Source organism: Sinocyclocheilus grahami, unplaced genomic scaffold, assembly GCF_001515645.1.
Source record: "Sinocyclocheilus grahami isolate Dianchi unplaced genomic scaffold, SAMN03320097.WGS_v1.1 scaffold1078.1, whole genome shotgun sequence".
Taxonomy (NCBI): domain Eukaryota; kingdom Metazoa; phylum Chordata; class Actinopteri; order Cypriniformes; family Cyprinidae; genus Sinocyclocheilus; species Sinocyclocheilus grahami.
In genome coordinates this window covers 256,242-272,787 of record NW_015506257.1, presented here as the reverse complement: position 1 = coordinate 272,787, position 16,546 = coordinate 256,242, and the positions used below count along the sequence as shown (strand labels likewise).

The 16,546-nt window shown below is 37.9% G+C and overlaps 1 pseudogene; it reads right to left on the bottom strand.

The window, feature by feature from the left end:
- LOC107566475 (merlin-like) overlaps window positions 1–16,546 on the bottom strand; it is a 47,895-nt pseudogene that overhangs the window by 14,583 nt on the left and 16,766 nt on the right.

The following is a 16,546-nucleotide window of genomic DNA, read 5'->3' as shown; positions in this document are numbered from 1 at the left end:
GCCGGAGCCCAGAACAACATCGCCAGCGGTTTCGCTCGCTGGATCTAGGGGAAAGTGGCCGGCCCTTCGTGTTGGCTCAGCAGCTCCGGGACGCCTGCCGCAAATGGCTGCTGGCCGGGGGAAGCGACGCCAAGCAGATTCTCGACCGTGTGGTGCTGGAGCGGTTTATCGGCCGTCTCCCGAAGAAGACGGCGGAGTGGGTCCAGTGCCACCGCCCGGCGTCGCTGGACCTGGCCATCCAGTTGGCGGAGGACCAGATGGTGGCGTGCCCAGGAGTCGGGGAATCCCTGCCGGCGGTGTCTCTCTCTCTCTTCTCCTAATGTTCCCTCTTCCCCCCCGTCCTGTCCCCTTTCCTAGGTCCCGTCCAGGAATCACTCCTCGAGTTCCTCCCCAGGGAAGGGGCGGGCCGCCCCCCGGGGCCGCGCCCCCGCCGGGGGGCCGCGCCCACCGCGGGCGGGAATCCCTCCTCGAGTCCCTCCCCAGGGAAGGGGCGGGCCGCCTCCGGAGTCTGCCGCTGGCCTGAGAGCACCACCCAGGGGGGCGGGGCTAGCCGGGGCGGGATCCACAGCATTTCCCTTTTTCCCGCTCTCTCCACGCCAGTCCCTTGACCCACTTCCTGCCACTAGGGCGGCGGGGAAGTCTGGGCCGGCCTGTTGGCGTTGCGGGGACCCCGGACACTTCACTGACCGGTGCCCGTTGATGGAGGTCGGGGCACTGATCTGGGTCCCGGACGACCCTTTTTCCCGCTCTCTCCACGCCAGTCCCTTGACCCACTTCCTGCCACTAGGGCGGCGGGGAAGTCTGGGCCGGCCTGTTGGCGTTGCGGGGACCCCGGACACTTCACTGACCGGTGCCCGTTGATGGAGGTCGGGGCACTGATCTGGGTCCCGGACGACCCACAGGCTGCCCCCGATCAAGCTGGCCTGTACCAAATACCTGTGAGTATTAAGGGGGGTACTCCCTTAGGTGCTGATAGCTGTTTTTAATGCCTGATCAAAAGCTACTGCGAACCTGATACTACTACTCCTAACAACAACAACAGAACACATTACAGAATTGTTGTTATTAAATGAAATATCTGGACATTTAACACTTATTTGGTAACATTACAGATTGATCTGAATAAACAGGGTACTGTATGTGCATCTTTGGTGTATAAGACAGCAGGCTAACCGGGTAGCTGTATTTTGTGCGAACGATATAAATCATAATGTGATTTTGTAGAAATTGTAATTAGGTGCTAAAAAAAAAAAAAAAAAGAGTATCCATTAAAATGTCTTTACATCAAGGACCCGATCATGGAACACTGCACAGTACAAGCGCAGCTTGAGCTTCTCGAGTCTGTTCAGTAAAGAGCATTTTGATTGGTGGATTAAAAGCTCACCGCGATTGGCTGAACGGAATATCCTCAAAAAAAATACCGCACACAAATTCAAAGCAGTCCACGCATGTGTGATGATCTGCAAATGCAGATTCAACGATCCATAAATACATGTAACATCATTCATAAATGTGTGATGGAAATTAATTCAAGAACTTGTTATATACATATCTGTGTAAACATTTTAAATGTATTTAGGTACGATGCATTTGTGTGAGCATTTGGGGAAATATTTATGCTTTTACTTGCGTATTTATGAATTGTGTTTTGAATTTACGAATCGGATTTTGTAAATATAAATTGTGCTGTGCATTTATGAATTTTGTTTTGCAAATGTGTTATTTTTGAGGCTGATCTGTCTCCATATTTAACTGTCTCATCAGGGAGTTTTCATAACGGAGCTCTTGGTGCGCACCAGACTCTGCTTGACATCAGTATTCATTTTGTTTGCTGGAATGAAAGCTGCTTTCCATCTAAAAAAGGGACGTGAACAACTGTTGATGGCATACACTACGATTTCAAAAGATTTTTTTGAAAGAAATTGAAACTTTTGTTCAGAAAAGATGCCTTAAATTGGTCAAAAGTGACAGCAAAACATTTATAATATAACATCTATAACTTTGCTATTATTATTATAAATTATAGTATAACGATTAATAATTTGTACTTCAAATAAATTACATTCTTTTAAACTTTCTAGTCATCAAAAAAATCCTGTTTTCAAAAAATACTAAAGAGCACAACTGCTTCCAACATTAATAATAATACTATTATTACTATTATACAGGGTTCCTACCATTTTCCATTTTAAAATTCCATACTTTTCCAGACTCAAATTTCCAAACCTCTCAGTAGATTTTCAGACCATATTTAACATAAATGGTTCATAGAGCATTATATTCAGCTTTTAGTATATAGTACAGTCATCTGTAAATATTTTTATTTTCTCCATTTTTTTATTATTATTATTATTATTGATTTTCTCGAAGTGACAACCTACAGAGTCCCTAAAATAATAATAATAAAAATAAAAATACAGACTTTTACATGCACACAAGAAACTTTTTTCTTGTGTGCATGCCCTCGAGAAACTATTCACATGCGCATGGGAATTTTTTGCATGCTTATGCATTACAATTTCTAGTTTTATCTAACCTATTTCCTTTGTGCATCACTATGAATAAAGTGAGAGCATGGATGCCCATGAATTGAAAAGAACAGAGATCTACTTGCTCAAAATTTGGCTTTCCTTATTGTATTACCTCTAATTTCAAGGCATAATGTCCAATTTAACACATTCTCAGTGACGGCACAGAAACCATGACACAAAATGGGCTGATGACAAAATTTGCCAAGTTCAAGGGTCTATAAAAAAAAGACTGGTACTGTAAAAATGTTTAAAATTTGGCCTTCATTGGAGCAGTATGCAATATTTCAAGGCCTTAGGTCTCTTTAACGCATACTTTATGGCGGCCAAGACACCACACCGCGAAATGGGTTGATGGCACAACAGGTAGCTCAGTGTGCATATGCCAAGTTTAATGGTTTCTCGTGCACACATTAAAGGGGTCATATGATGCTGCTAAAAAGAACATTATTTTGTGTATTTTGGTGTAATGAAAGCACAGCAGCGTCTCTACTTCCTCCGCAAACTGAGAAGAGCCAGAGCCCCGGCCCCCATCATCTGCACCTTCTACAGAGGCACCATCGAGAGCATCCTGACCAGCTGCATCACTGTGTGGTATGGCGCCTGCAACGCGTCCTGCCGCAAGACACTTCAACGCATAGTGAGAGCAGTTGAGAAGATCGTTGGTGCCTCTCTCCCCTCCCTTCAGGACATCTACAACACCCGTCTCACCCGCAAAGCCCTTTGCATTGCAGGTGATCCCACCCACCCGACACACAGCTTCTTCAGTCTGCTGCCATCAGGGAGGAGACAACCCATTACAAACGAGGCATTTGTTGCATCCAGTGGGGACATAATTACTAATTATAATGACTTATACTGTCTTTTTACGCATTGCGTTGCACCGCGTAAACATAAAACTGTCTGCATTTGTGATCAGAGAAATGACAAACTCTGTCATACTCTACTGCTCAAAACTCGCGTTTGAATCATCAGTGGCAATGAAAAACACAGCGGCCGAGAGAGGGGAAGCCCCGGCTTAGCGTGCGCTGAGGCCGGGATAGAGTGAACTGAGGCGGGCTGGACTCCGCTTTGTCCATGGTGAAAGTTGATGTATTCCCTCAGCGACCAGCACAGATCAGCTCTAGGCAGGACGAAGCGGATATCGTCCTCTTTTGGAAGACCAAACAAAGTAGTTTCGCTTTCACAATGAAGCACACAGCGCCTTCAGGACATGGCTGCAGCGTCAACAAAACTACAGTGAGAATAAAAGTTACGCCTGCCTTCTTTGCGTGAACATTTGGGAGGCGTTATGCAAATCTTCCCACATAGTGACGTAGGTATGTGGGGGCGTGTTAGAACGAGCCGTTTTAGGTAGGCGTGGTTAACTCTGAACTTTTATAAAGAATAAGTGTTTGCAACTTTACAGATCGTTTTTATGCACCAAGAGCTTGTAACACTCCAAAGAGAAAGGAAAAATTTAAATCGCATCATATGACCCCTTTAAAGTCTGTATATTTTTTATTTTTGCAAAGGTCCTTGAGGCTATGTAATACAGTGCTAAGAATTGTGAGAAGAAACCCAAAATGCTTATAACCTGCATTTTTCATAATCAAAAAAATGCATATTTGACAATCACTAAAGAATCACTAAACAGCTGCCATGAAGTCTCACTTCTTGTACAATACATTTATTTTCATTAAATTCTTAATTTTCTATTAGAAAAAAAACTAAATAGGGGCAAAAGTCTGGAAACACAAATATTTTTCCATACTTTTCCAGACCTGGAAAATGCTTAAATCAAATTTCATACTTTTCCAAACCCCGTAGGAACCCTGATTATAAGCACTAAATCAGCATATTAGAATGATTTCTGAAGGATTGTGTGACAATGAAGACTGGAGTAAAAATTCAGTTTTGCCATCACAGGAATAACTTCTATTTTAAATCTATTAAAAACAGTCGTTTTAAATTGTAATATTTCACAATATTACTTTTATTTTTTTTTACTGTATTTTTGATCAATATTTTCTACATGCCATATTTTTGGCATATAATTACAATGCATTTCTCATAGTAGCTGATCTCCACATAAATTACCTTTATAAAATAGCTTATCTTTTGCAACATTTTTGGGCCAGATAATGGAGTTAAGTTCTGGACTGGTGGTCAAAACAAGTTTTTCTTCTCCTGAGTCACTTTAGCTAAGGCGCTAAATGGCTGCTTTTTACCAAAGTATATATTTTGGTAAACATATTGATTTCACAAATATTTTGAGCCAAATAACACAGTGGGTGGAAAAGAAATCAGGTTCAGACGATCAACCAAACCTAGAGTCAAACAGAGTAAAAAAAGTTAAGCCAAACACGATGGCTAACAGAGCTGAAGGACATTTCCTAATTAAGTGGGACTATTTAAATCCTTCAGACGATTTTGAATGTCAGTGGAGTAAACAAACGCTCTTTCTCAGTACTTACTGACATGCGAGCGAATGCTTCCAGCCGAGAGCTTTCACTACATCTAACGCCCAACAGGAGGCCTTACAGGCTCGTTACAGAGCTCTGCGAACATAATCAGCATAATTAGCATGGAGCGATGCCCATCTCAACATCAAACTCACTCTCTTTGGTAGCAACTCCTCTTGGGACAGGAAGGCCGGCTTGTGGACATTAGGGTCATAATCGCCATACTGCAGAAACAAGATGAGAAATCAAAATGAGCTCAATTATGAACACTGAGAGAGGGGGGGAAAATGGACACACAGTCATAAAAAACAACCATTATATTCACCTGCTCTCACTTAAAGTGAATTGAGTAACATGCTGTTGCATAAAACATAAAAGCTCTTTCAAATCAAAATAAGATGAAATACAGCTGTGAGTTTTTATGAGAAGCATTATGGGTAAGATAAGTAGAGAGTAAAAAATAAAGGTGCTCTAAAAGATAATTGCTCGATTACATTTTACACAGATGTTGCAACAGCAAAATGGTTGGTTTGTACATTGACTATGGGACTTAAATGATGCAGAATATCTTAGATATTTAAAAAAAAAAAAAAAATTCCACTACCATTCAAAAGTTTGGGGTCGGTAAGATTTTTTTTTAATGTTTTTGAAAGAAGATCAAAATACAGATCAACACAGTAAAAAGAGTAACATTGTGAAATATTACAATTTAAAAATTTTAAATATGTAACAATTTAAATTTATAAAAATTATTAATGTATTAACTAAATAAAATGTAATTCTGTGATGGCAAAACTGAATATTCAACAGCCATTACTCCAGACTTCAGCCTCACATAATCAGTCTGAAATCGTTCTAATATACCGATCTGTTTTCTTATCAATATTTTTTGTGGAAAGTAACAGTTTAAAAGAAAAGCATTTATTTGAAATAGAAATATTTTGTAACAATGTAAAAGTCTTTACAGCTACTTTTGATCAATTTTATGCATCCTTGTGTAAAAAAAAAGTAATAATTTCTATAAAAAAAATCTTATTGGCCTCAAACTTTTGTGCACATCCACATCCCATTCTGATACCCACACAAATATACAAATTGAAAGCAAATATTTATTTCCTTTTTTGCTGGTCCTGAAAGAGTGTGTAGCGAATTTAGCTCACAACAGGAAATATGAATAATTAACCATAACTAGTTATAATTAACTATTCATATTTTAGATCCGCTGTAGATATTTAGCTGACCACTCAGGGTCAACTGTCTTGTCAATTCTAAGAACGTTAATTTCCTGGTTAAGGGAAATAACTTTCTTACTGTACAATTCTACAAAAGCTTGTAACGTAAATCTGCATGATTAGTGACTCCGGTTATGAGCAAACAGGATCTAAAATATGAATAGTTAATTATAACTAGTTATGGTTAATTATTCATATTTCCTGTCGTTGAGCTAAATTCGCTACAGCACTCTCAGTTAGATCATCCGAAGATTAATTCATAAAGACCAAACATGATATAGGTGAGGTTATATTAACTAGTGGTCTATCATAACATGCATAAAACAGCATACAATACAACAGACAATATACAAGAACAGTAATGGTATACACAATGACCTGAAGGATATGTGTATTCAATCAAAGAAAGGTTTTCCTATGAATTAATTAGAGAACAGTCCATTTCTCTGGGCATTATGTGTCTTTCTTATGAGGAAAATGAGGGAGTTTATCTGCCCGCATTCCTTTAGGCAATAAAACCAGTGATATCAGCATTGGTTACCATGGAACCAGAGGCCTGTTCTGCCTTTCTGAGGTGTTAGGTGCATTTCGGGGGAAGGGTCCATAGACCCTCGTAATTGGCCCTTTGGTTAGGTGAGGGGGCGTTAGATATTATTTGTTAAATATAACAAAAAGTTGTGTGTCTGATTGGTCCAAATGCTACAAGTGGCTATAACATACATCGCACCAGTCTTATGCAAACACATTCTGGTTATACTTTTGAAACCGTGTGAAATTGACATCAATGTATTTACTGCCTATATGTTTGTTTCTAAACACTGAGGAAATTGTCTGTGGTTATCAACACCACACCACAGATGCAGTACATAAAAATAGCTCGGAATACTCCTGTAAGAAAAGGCATATGAACATAACTATCTTCCAGAATAAACATCATTACAGATTGTGGACTGCTTGCAGAAACTGAAGAACAAGCAGATCATCAGAATCAGAAAGGCAAGACAATAATACTCCATCAGTGTCACACTGGTTTGTCGTTTTGAGCTCTACGGATAGATTCCCGCTGCTCAGCTGTGATGAGACTGGCATGTGAAAGCATCCCCATTTGAAAGTGTCTGTGTGAATGGTTGCTGTCTAAAGCTTCGCTCCTGCATTAAGAACAAGATTTCACAGTAAGGGAGAAACTGCTGCCATCTCAGCCTCTCCTCTCTGTTCGATCTTCTCTTCCAGTTTTTTTTTTTATTTCTTACTTGTGTATATCTGCCTATGCCTCTTTTTTTATTCTTACTCTTTACATCTCTTCGCTCTCTTTTCTCATGCCTTCTTTAACTTCCTGTCTTTCTGAATAACTCCAAACCTGCACCTGGTGGTATTAAATGGAGACAGAAATCCGCCATGTAGCTACTCACATTTGTAAATCAGATAAATCTTTGAGGACAAGCTGCATTCAAAGCCAAAGAAATGCATTTCTGTAACTGAACATCAACTGAAATTATAATACTGCACCAAGTTGGCAGAATGAGCAAAATCTAAAATTACAAGATATTTCATATAATGGTAACATTAAATGTAAATGTATTTGATTTATGTAGAATTCAATAAAAATGGTTTATATTTTAATTGTAACTATGTAAGGGATATTGTACATCCAGCCGGTTGTTATCGCAGAATAACCCTTGACAGGGCGATCAGGACCCCGACACGAAGCGGAGAGGTCTTGTATCACCCTGAAGGGGGTTATTCTGCGATAACAACCGGCTGGATATACATTATCCCTCTTATTACACAGCTACTTGCCACATAAGTAAATAATTAGACACAAAATATTGATTTGAGTTGAAACATTTGAACGCAAAGCTTCTGTGAAGACAGCAGTTGTAAGCAAGCAACAAGTTCAAACTAGACGGACATTTAAAGGCAGGGTATGTGATTTTTCAAAAACACTTTAGAAAACTGATTCGGGCCGAATTGCAAAACAAACTTGTAGCCAATCAGCAATAAGGGGCGTGTCTACTCGTGATGTGGAGGAGAGAGCTTTCAGTGCATGGGACGGACATTAGCCGAGTCGAGCGACAGAAAGATAGAGATGGCGGATAAAAAACAAAAGAGGAAATGTCTGCGGAACGATAAGGCAAGAAGTAGGACCCGTGTAAATATCGGATCAGCTGCACCGCTCACGTCCGTAGACACTGAGTAACATTGGTTTTGCTTTGTTTCACAGAACTAATCGTTGCCTGGGTTGCGTACGTATATGTGGGGCGGAGCTATCAAAATAGGGGCAAGACCCTTTTGGGGTAGGGGCGTGTTTGTTTTGGTGATTTCAAATATCAACATTCAGAAATCGCTTACTCTGCCTTTAAGAGATATGGTGCAGTCATACCACTTATTACACAACATTTCAACACATGGATAATTATGGAGATAAAAGATATTGATTTAAGACAAAACTGTTTTAAAATCTTACCGTTTTGTTAGTTATCTTATTATCCATTATAGTGTACAAAACAATCGTCGCAAAAATGGTAGCAGCTGCGTTTGTATGAAACGAGAGAGCAAGTCTGCGATATCAGGATGACATAATTAAATAATTCTACACATAATACTGCATTGAGTTTTTATATTTTATTAGCTAGCCAAACGCAAAGCTTCCACGAAGAAAAACTGTTCCTAGCAAGAGTATAGCGCCCACTTCAGTTATTCGGATGAGCCTGTGTTATCAGCTTTTACCGATTGTTATCAAAGGATAATGTTGCGACTGACCAATCAGAATCAAGTATTCCACAGAGCTGTGTAATAATTTTGGATAATCCGTTGAATCAAATACTTCAAAAACTCAAATCCAAATTGAACACTACTGTTCAAAAATTTGTGGTCGCTAATACTTTTTTGTTTGTTTTTGAAAGAAGTCTCTTATGTGCACCAAGGCTGCATTTATTTGATCAAAAATACAGTAAAAAATAATGTTGTGAAATATTACCATTTAAAATAACTGTTCTCTATTTTAATATATCTTAAAATGTTTATTCCTGTGATGGTAAATCTGAATTTTCAGGAGTCATTCCTCCAGTCTTCAGTGTCACATGATCCTTTAGAAATCATTCTAATGTTAGCACCAATAGCCTAGTGGGCAGTGTGCCGACATATAGTGCCGTTGCGCTCCGGGCATCCCGAGTTCAAGTCCCGGCTTGTGGACCTTTCCCAATCCCGCCCCTCTCTCTCTCCTACTTTGCTTCCTGTCACTGCTATACTGTCCTACCAAAATAAAAATGCCAAAAAAAAAAATCTTTAAAAGAAATCATTCTAATATGATTTGCTCAAGAAAATTTACTTATTATTATCAATGTTGAAAACAGTTTTGCCATTTAATATTCCTGTGGAAAAGACCAGCATTTATGTGAAATAAGAAATCTTTTGTAACATAAATGTCTAAGACATGGAATCAATGCAAAAATAGATCTGAGTTAAAAACAAACACTAGGATGGTAAAACTAATTTAATAAGAATTACTAATGCAAAAAAATATGATTTTCTTTGTTACAGCTACAATATCAAAACAAAAAAAAACCGATCAGTTTGGTATAAATCATATACATGACAACTCTGAAATCAAAATAGCATGTTTCCCCAAAGCCGCTGTAAAAAAGCCTTGAGAAGCCATTGAAAGATATAAGCACACCAGCACAAGGCTCAAACACCAGCTAACAAACTGCCTTGCCATGTGAAGCTAACAAATTGCGTTAACAAAGCAAACAAAAGCTTTAGCTATTCCCATCCAGTTTTTAGAGCCAGCGTTGCTCCGTGTCTGACACGAGTCGGAGAGAAACAGAGTGCGATTTCTAAATTGGCACAAGGTGAGCTGTGTGCAGTTAGCTAAGGCTTTTGGATAAATCTCGTGTTCTTTGTTGCCCCTGAGCTGTCAATCAAACTGACACTTGCTTAATAAAATGCACTTCTTTCTGAGGGAAGAGTGTAATGGGATAGATGCAGACCTTGAAGGACATCTATAGGAGGTTAAGGATTAGCTTCGACACCTTTCTGTGTCTATCAAGGAAAGAAGGGTTTAAAAAGACAGGTGTGTTAGAAAGAGCACTGACCTTAGCGTGGACGGCGTAAGAGGCTAACAGCACTGAAGCCTCAGGTGGACAGTATATCTCCTCCTCTAAAATACTCTTCTTCACCTGTGGGATTTCAGAGAAGCGGAGAGTAAGATTAATAGGACTTCATTATTATTATTGCTACATATTTGGGGGAATGTGTTACCAAGAATATTATGCAATGCCATCAAGACAGTTTACAGTGATATTCGCCTGGATCTTGCTAAAGGGCACATTGGTGTAGTTAAAGAACCATTCGTTTGCAGTGTTAGAATCAGCATCCTTTTGTTACCTGCCCAGAAATTTAACTATTAACTACTAGCAAGTATTATAGATGATATTAGAGACGGCATGTTAGACATAGTGTAAAAAAAAGGACACAGAATGCAGTATATACAAATCTGTAAGAAAGAAGTCTCTTGTGTATTTATTTGATTAAAAAAGTAAACATTTTATGAGTAAAAATAGAAAATAGTATAATGCTAGTAATACTGTGAAATAATAGATCAAATTAAAATACATTAATGTAAGTTATTTATATATGAAAGCAAAGCTAAATTTTCAGCATCATTACTTCATTGTCACATGATCCTTCAGAAATAATTCTAGTATGTTGCTTTAATGCTTAAAAACATATTATTTTATTACCATAACAGTTGTACTGCTTCATATTTTAGTGGAAACTAAGATACTGTTTTTTTTCCAGACTTTTTCTGATGAATACAAAGCTTAAAATAAAAAATGTTTATTTGAAATAGAAATCTTTGGTAACACTAAAATGTATTTGTCACTTTTGATCAATTGAATGCATCCTTGAACAAAAGTATTAATTTCTTTAAGAAATTAAAATAAATTAATAAATACAGCAAACCATAGGTGATTACCAATGTATGCATAAAATTTTAATGTAAAATAATACTAATAAACTGGTCAGTTTATCTAGATGCTAACTATTACAAGGAAACGGAAAGAGCATAAGACCAAGTAGTCTTTGGTATCAAAACAATTTTATGACGTGCTATGTATGACTACTTACTGAATAAAACCACGTCAGAAACAGATCTCTAACTAATTAAACTTCTATAGACAGGGTCTACATAACTTTAATGCTTTATAAAGAACTAGATATTTTAGCAGGTACTTTCTGAATAGATCGAATAAACAACACTGTGTGTTTTTATTTAAGCTATCCTAGTCACGACTATCCATTAGTAAGCCAGCAGAGGTTGTCTCCTTCCAGCTCTATGGACTGCAAAGCCCAGACGTCATTTACGGCTGCAAATACAAAGCAAAGGCAGAATATTTCAGGGTCAGTTTTAAGAACTCTAGAAGCAGCAGATGGATCACAGGTTACACATTCACTGTTGCAGGGCTGTTGAGTTGAATTCCAAGTGGGGCTGTAGGGAGAAAACAGGCGACCTGGCAAAGGACTGCTCCTAGTGCAGACTCCTAAGCCTAGCAGAAATCACTGCATATCTGTTTGTAACAATGTCATTTGTGTGTCTATCATCTAGACTTGAATGCATGAATAAATAAATAAATCTAGACTTGCATTTCCTGAAGGATCTAGCAGTGCAAACAGTAACATAATAATGTCCTGTAAAAACCTGTTAATAAAAATATAAATAAAATGTATATATAAAAAAATGCCACATTAAAGGCTGAAATATCTACAAAATGTTTGAATGGAGTCTGTACGTTAAGCAGTCAAGCTGAACTAATTCCAGAAACCTGTGGAAAAGAAAAAGAAGAATTTCAATGCAGAGCTGCTTTGCAAGCACTACAACGACTAATTGATAGACTACTGAATGAATCAAAGAACCAAATTAATTCCTGACTTCATGCTTCATCAAAAGAGAAAATTCATAAAGGATGGAGAAATAGACCCCTGACCTTTATGAACTAAAGAACAAAAGGTTCTTTATGTACACAGCTTATAAATGCAAACTGTGTTCACACTGAAAGGGTTAGTATTTAATTATCAACAATGAACCAGTGCCAAATTACGTGTAAAATATTGCTGGCTTGCCAAATGAGCTGTTGCTAAAAGCACAACTACATGAGAGACGGGTGGTCACTGTGCCGACCATTAGCTGCTTGGTAAAACGAAAAAGGGATCTCATTTAATGATAACGAGAAAATGGAAGCCAAAAAAAGTTTAACGACAGGGCAACAATTAACACAAGGTCGAACTCATTAAAAAACAATAATAAAACAACCACATACCCATCGATAAATCAATAGTTTGCTCAAAACACAATGTTTTAAATATGCATGACTTTCTTCGGTCATTACAATCGAATGACCGAAGCTGATTCTTCATTAGGGTATTTGGGCGACGCACCACCAAAGTGTGAAAGGGAGGGATTTTTTCTATCACATTCAACCACAGTGTTACGTTAGCGGTCACTGTTCTAGACTGTTTGTTCTGTCTCTGGATATATAGTCCAATCAGCGTCAAGTCACATTATGTGGAGTACCGCCCCTTTTTGGGCGATTTTACTCTGGCCGAGAACCGCCCAGACTGTTCTCTTAAACTTCCATACAAATACTTTTTCGAACTGCAGGCACTGCAATGTAATCTGTAATATGAGTTCAGTTAGGGCTAGCACTAATGCGCTTTTGTCATCATCTGTAAACTTAAAGGGTTAGTTCATCCAAAAATTTACTCAAATTACTCACCCTTGTGTTGTTCGAAACCCGTAAGACCTTCGTTCATCTTCGGAACACAATTTAAGATATTTTTGATTAAATCTGAGAGCTCTCTGACCCTCCCATAGACAGCAAGGTAACTAACACGTTCAAGGGCCAGAAAAGTACCAAGATGATCGACAGAGTAGTCCGTGTGACATCAGTGGTTCAACTGTAAAGTTACGAAGCTATGAGAATACTTTTTTGCGCAAAGAAAACAAAAATAACGACTTTATTCCACATTGTCATGATACTGTCGTGAACGCGCGTCCAAAGAGACGCAGTAGAGACGAAAATGTGGAATAAAGTTGTTATTTTTGTTAAAAAAAAAGTATTCTCGTAGCTTCGTAACTTTATAGTTGAACCACTGATGTCACACGGACTACTCTGTCGATCATCTTGGTACTTTTCTGGACCTTGAACGTGTTAGTTACCTTGCTGTCTATGGGAGGGTCAGAGAGCCCTCAGATTTCATTAAAAAAAAAAAAAATCTTAAATTGTGTTCTGAAGATGAACGAAGGTCTTACGGGTTTGGAACAACACGATGGTGAGTAATTAATGACAGAATTTTCATTTTTGGGTGAACTAACACTTGAACTTGTTCAGTGATTGGTGGGAACAAACATACCTCGATTAATAAGAACTATGAAGTCAGGACTAGCCTGTATGGGCTGAATAAAGCAAACCAGTATTTCACCAGTAAAGTTTAGATGGATGAAGATTGTAATGGAGGTAAAGAAAATTAAAGTGACATACAGCAATCGTACATTATTAGACGAGTGCAAGTCCGTTATTATTAATGTGCAATCAAACAGACTGTGTATGTGCGCTCTCCGATAGCTTTTTGCACGAGCACATTTCAGTATGGTCACATGTCTGGCAAGTGTTTTATAATGGCCACTCGCTGAAGAAGAGTGTTTTTATAGGAGTTTGCGATGGTCAGTGGTGTTTATATACATATGGGCATCAACACTCAATTAAAATTGAGGTCATCATTTTTTTTTATATTTTATTAATGCTTTTATTCAGCAATAAATTTAATTAAAAATTAAAAGTGAAAGTAAAGACTTTCATAATGTTACAAACTTTCTATTTCAAATAAATGTTATTCTTTTGAACTTTATATTCATCAAAGATTCCTGAAAAAAATTATCATGGTTTCTACAAAAATATTAAACAGCACAACTGTTTCTGAGCAGCAAATCAGCATATTAGAATGATTTTTAAGCTTCATGTGACACTGAAGGCTGGAGTAATGGCTGCTGAAAATTATCTAATAACTAATAACTTGTCTTTTTAATATATTTTAAAGTTAGTCACTTTAAATTGGGATAATATTTAATAATATTACTGTTTTTACTGTATTTTGACCAAATAAATGCAGTCTTGAGCATCAGAGACTTCTTTAAATATATAAAAAAAAAACGACCCTAAAATGGTATTAAACGGTAGTGTATCAATATAATAATAATACAATTTATTTTATATAGTGCCTTTAAAGCAGCTTCTCAAGGCAGTTGACATAAAACAAACAGATAAAAACATAGCACATGCAGAACACAAATTAAAAGAACAGACTAGAATAAAAAAAATTAAGATAATCAAGAAAAAGCTAACCTAAATTTTTTTTAATTTTTTATTTTTTATTTTTTTTAAGTATTTAGATTCAGTGCATCTCTGATATAAGAAGGGAGTACATTCCAAAGTCTAGGAGCATAGGATGAAAAAGCCCTGTCCCCTACAGATCGCAAGCATGTCTGTGGAACAGCCACAGACAATATGATTTTTAATATAGCGCATGAGTCTTATACTTATTTTATGAAATTTATGGTACTTTGTAAAAGCATGCATAACCTGTTAGCGTTCATGTGTGTTTTAGGAGTTTTATGCAAATTTTACAGGGTTAACCCTGCCATAGTAATAAAAGCTTACATTCTATTCTAATCTAATCTTTTCATTTTGTATTTTACCAGCCACACTACTCATTCACCTTTGTTACATTGAAAAGAGTCGTCAGGATATTCTTAAAAACTTTTGTGTTCCAAGAAAGCAAGAAAGTGGAATGTGGAAATTTTAATTTCCAGGTAAAATATGTCTGTTAAGACAGCTTCCCAGTCATCTCATTTATAAAAAGAAAAAGAAAGAAACAAGAAAAGAAAAAGAAAAAAAAAATCATCAGGCTTGCTCTTTTATCCTCCACCAAACTATCAGTCTGAAAACAGTCCCAAAAGTAGCATGCAATATGTCAGCAACTGGTCAAAAAGGTTCTGGCTATTACAGTCATCTTTTCAGTCTGCTTTACAAATGTGACAGCACTTTAAGAGTGCAGTCTGGGAAGGGTGGCTGTTCCTGATAAGCGCCCATCCAGGAGAGATATTTAAACAGGATCAGCACATCCAATCACGCGGCTCTATCCCAAGCCTACATATGAGCGGAGGGCGCAGGCTAATACAGAACAGACTCACCACTCTTCAATCCCTTCCCAGAATTCATTAGCATCTTTTGAGAATTCATTACATTCGTTTCAGAGTGCACTGCCATTCTGAAGCGGCACAGGTCTACCTCCCATTACGGGGTGAAGATAAGCTACTTATGTTTTCTCAGAATGTTCTTATCTTCATCTTATGCCCTTTGCAATGCATGAAATCTACCAGATTGGTACAAGCACTGTAAAGTGAAGGGCAAATTGCCATAACTTAACATTAGATAACAAATGTAGTCACAATGCTGTCGGTAAAACTGAACTGAGAGTTAAAGTGTGCAAAACAGATGCTTATTTACCTCCCATGCCGACCAACCAGCTCGCTCAGTGAAATGATTGATAATGTGCTCATAATCAAGGTGTTATTGCTTAATGGTTTCTGATCACTTAGACTGAATCTTGGCAGGAAGCCGCATTACAGTGGGAGGTGTTCCCCTGTGCTCAGGGGCGCCACTAGTAATTTTGGGCCCTATGAAAGAATATGAGGTTGGGCCCCCTACCGCACCAAACATACACTATATTGCCCAAAGTATTGGGAAAACTCAATAAAACTTAAAAAAAAAAAACTCATCGCCAAACACAATGACTTGTACATATGCGAACAATCATTTTAGACACTTCCAAAACTGTGGCAAAATGATGGAAATACAATTTTTAAATACATGAATTATGTTTCCATCTTTGATGCCACAGTTTTGTTAGTGCCTTTTTCTGTTCTAAAGAAGGGGGTGTCCCAATACATTTATCCATATGTATGTACAAGTCACAGGTGTTTGGTGATGAGTTTTTGGCTCAAGGTCTGCATTTAAAGTCACACCAGAGGTGTTCAGCTGCGATTAGGCCTTGGCTTTATGCAGACCAGTCAAGTTTTTCCACACTGACTGAATCAATCTTTTTTTAACCTTGCCTTATACACAGAGGCATTGTTGTGTTAGAATAGAAAAGGGTCCTCTTCAAACTATTGGTATAAAATTAGAAGCACACAATTACGTAGAATATATTCTATTATATATTATATGCTTAAACATTAAGATTGGTACTCATGGCAAGTAGTCAAACCTGTTCATTAGAAGGG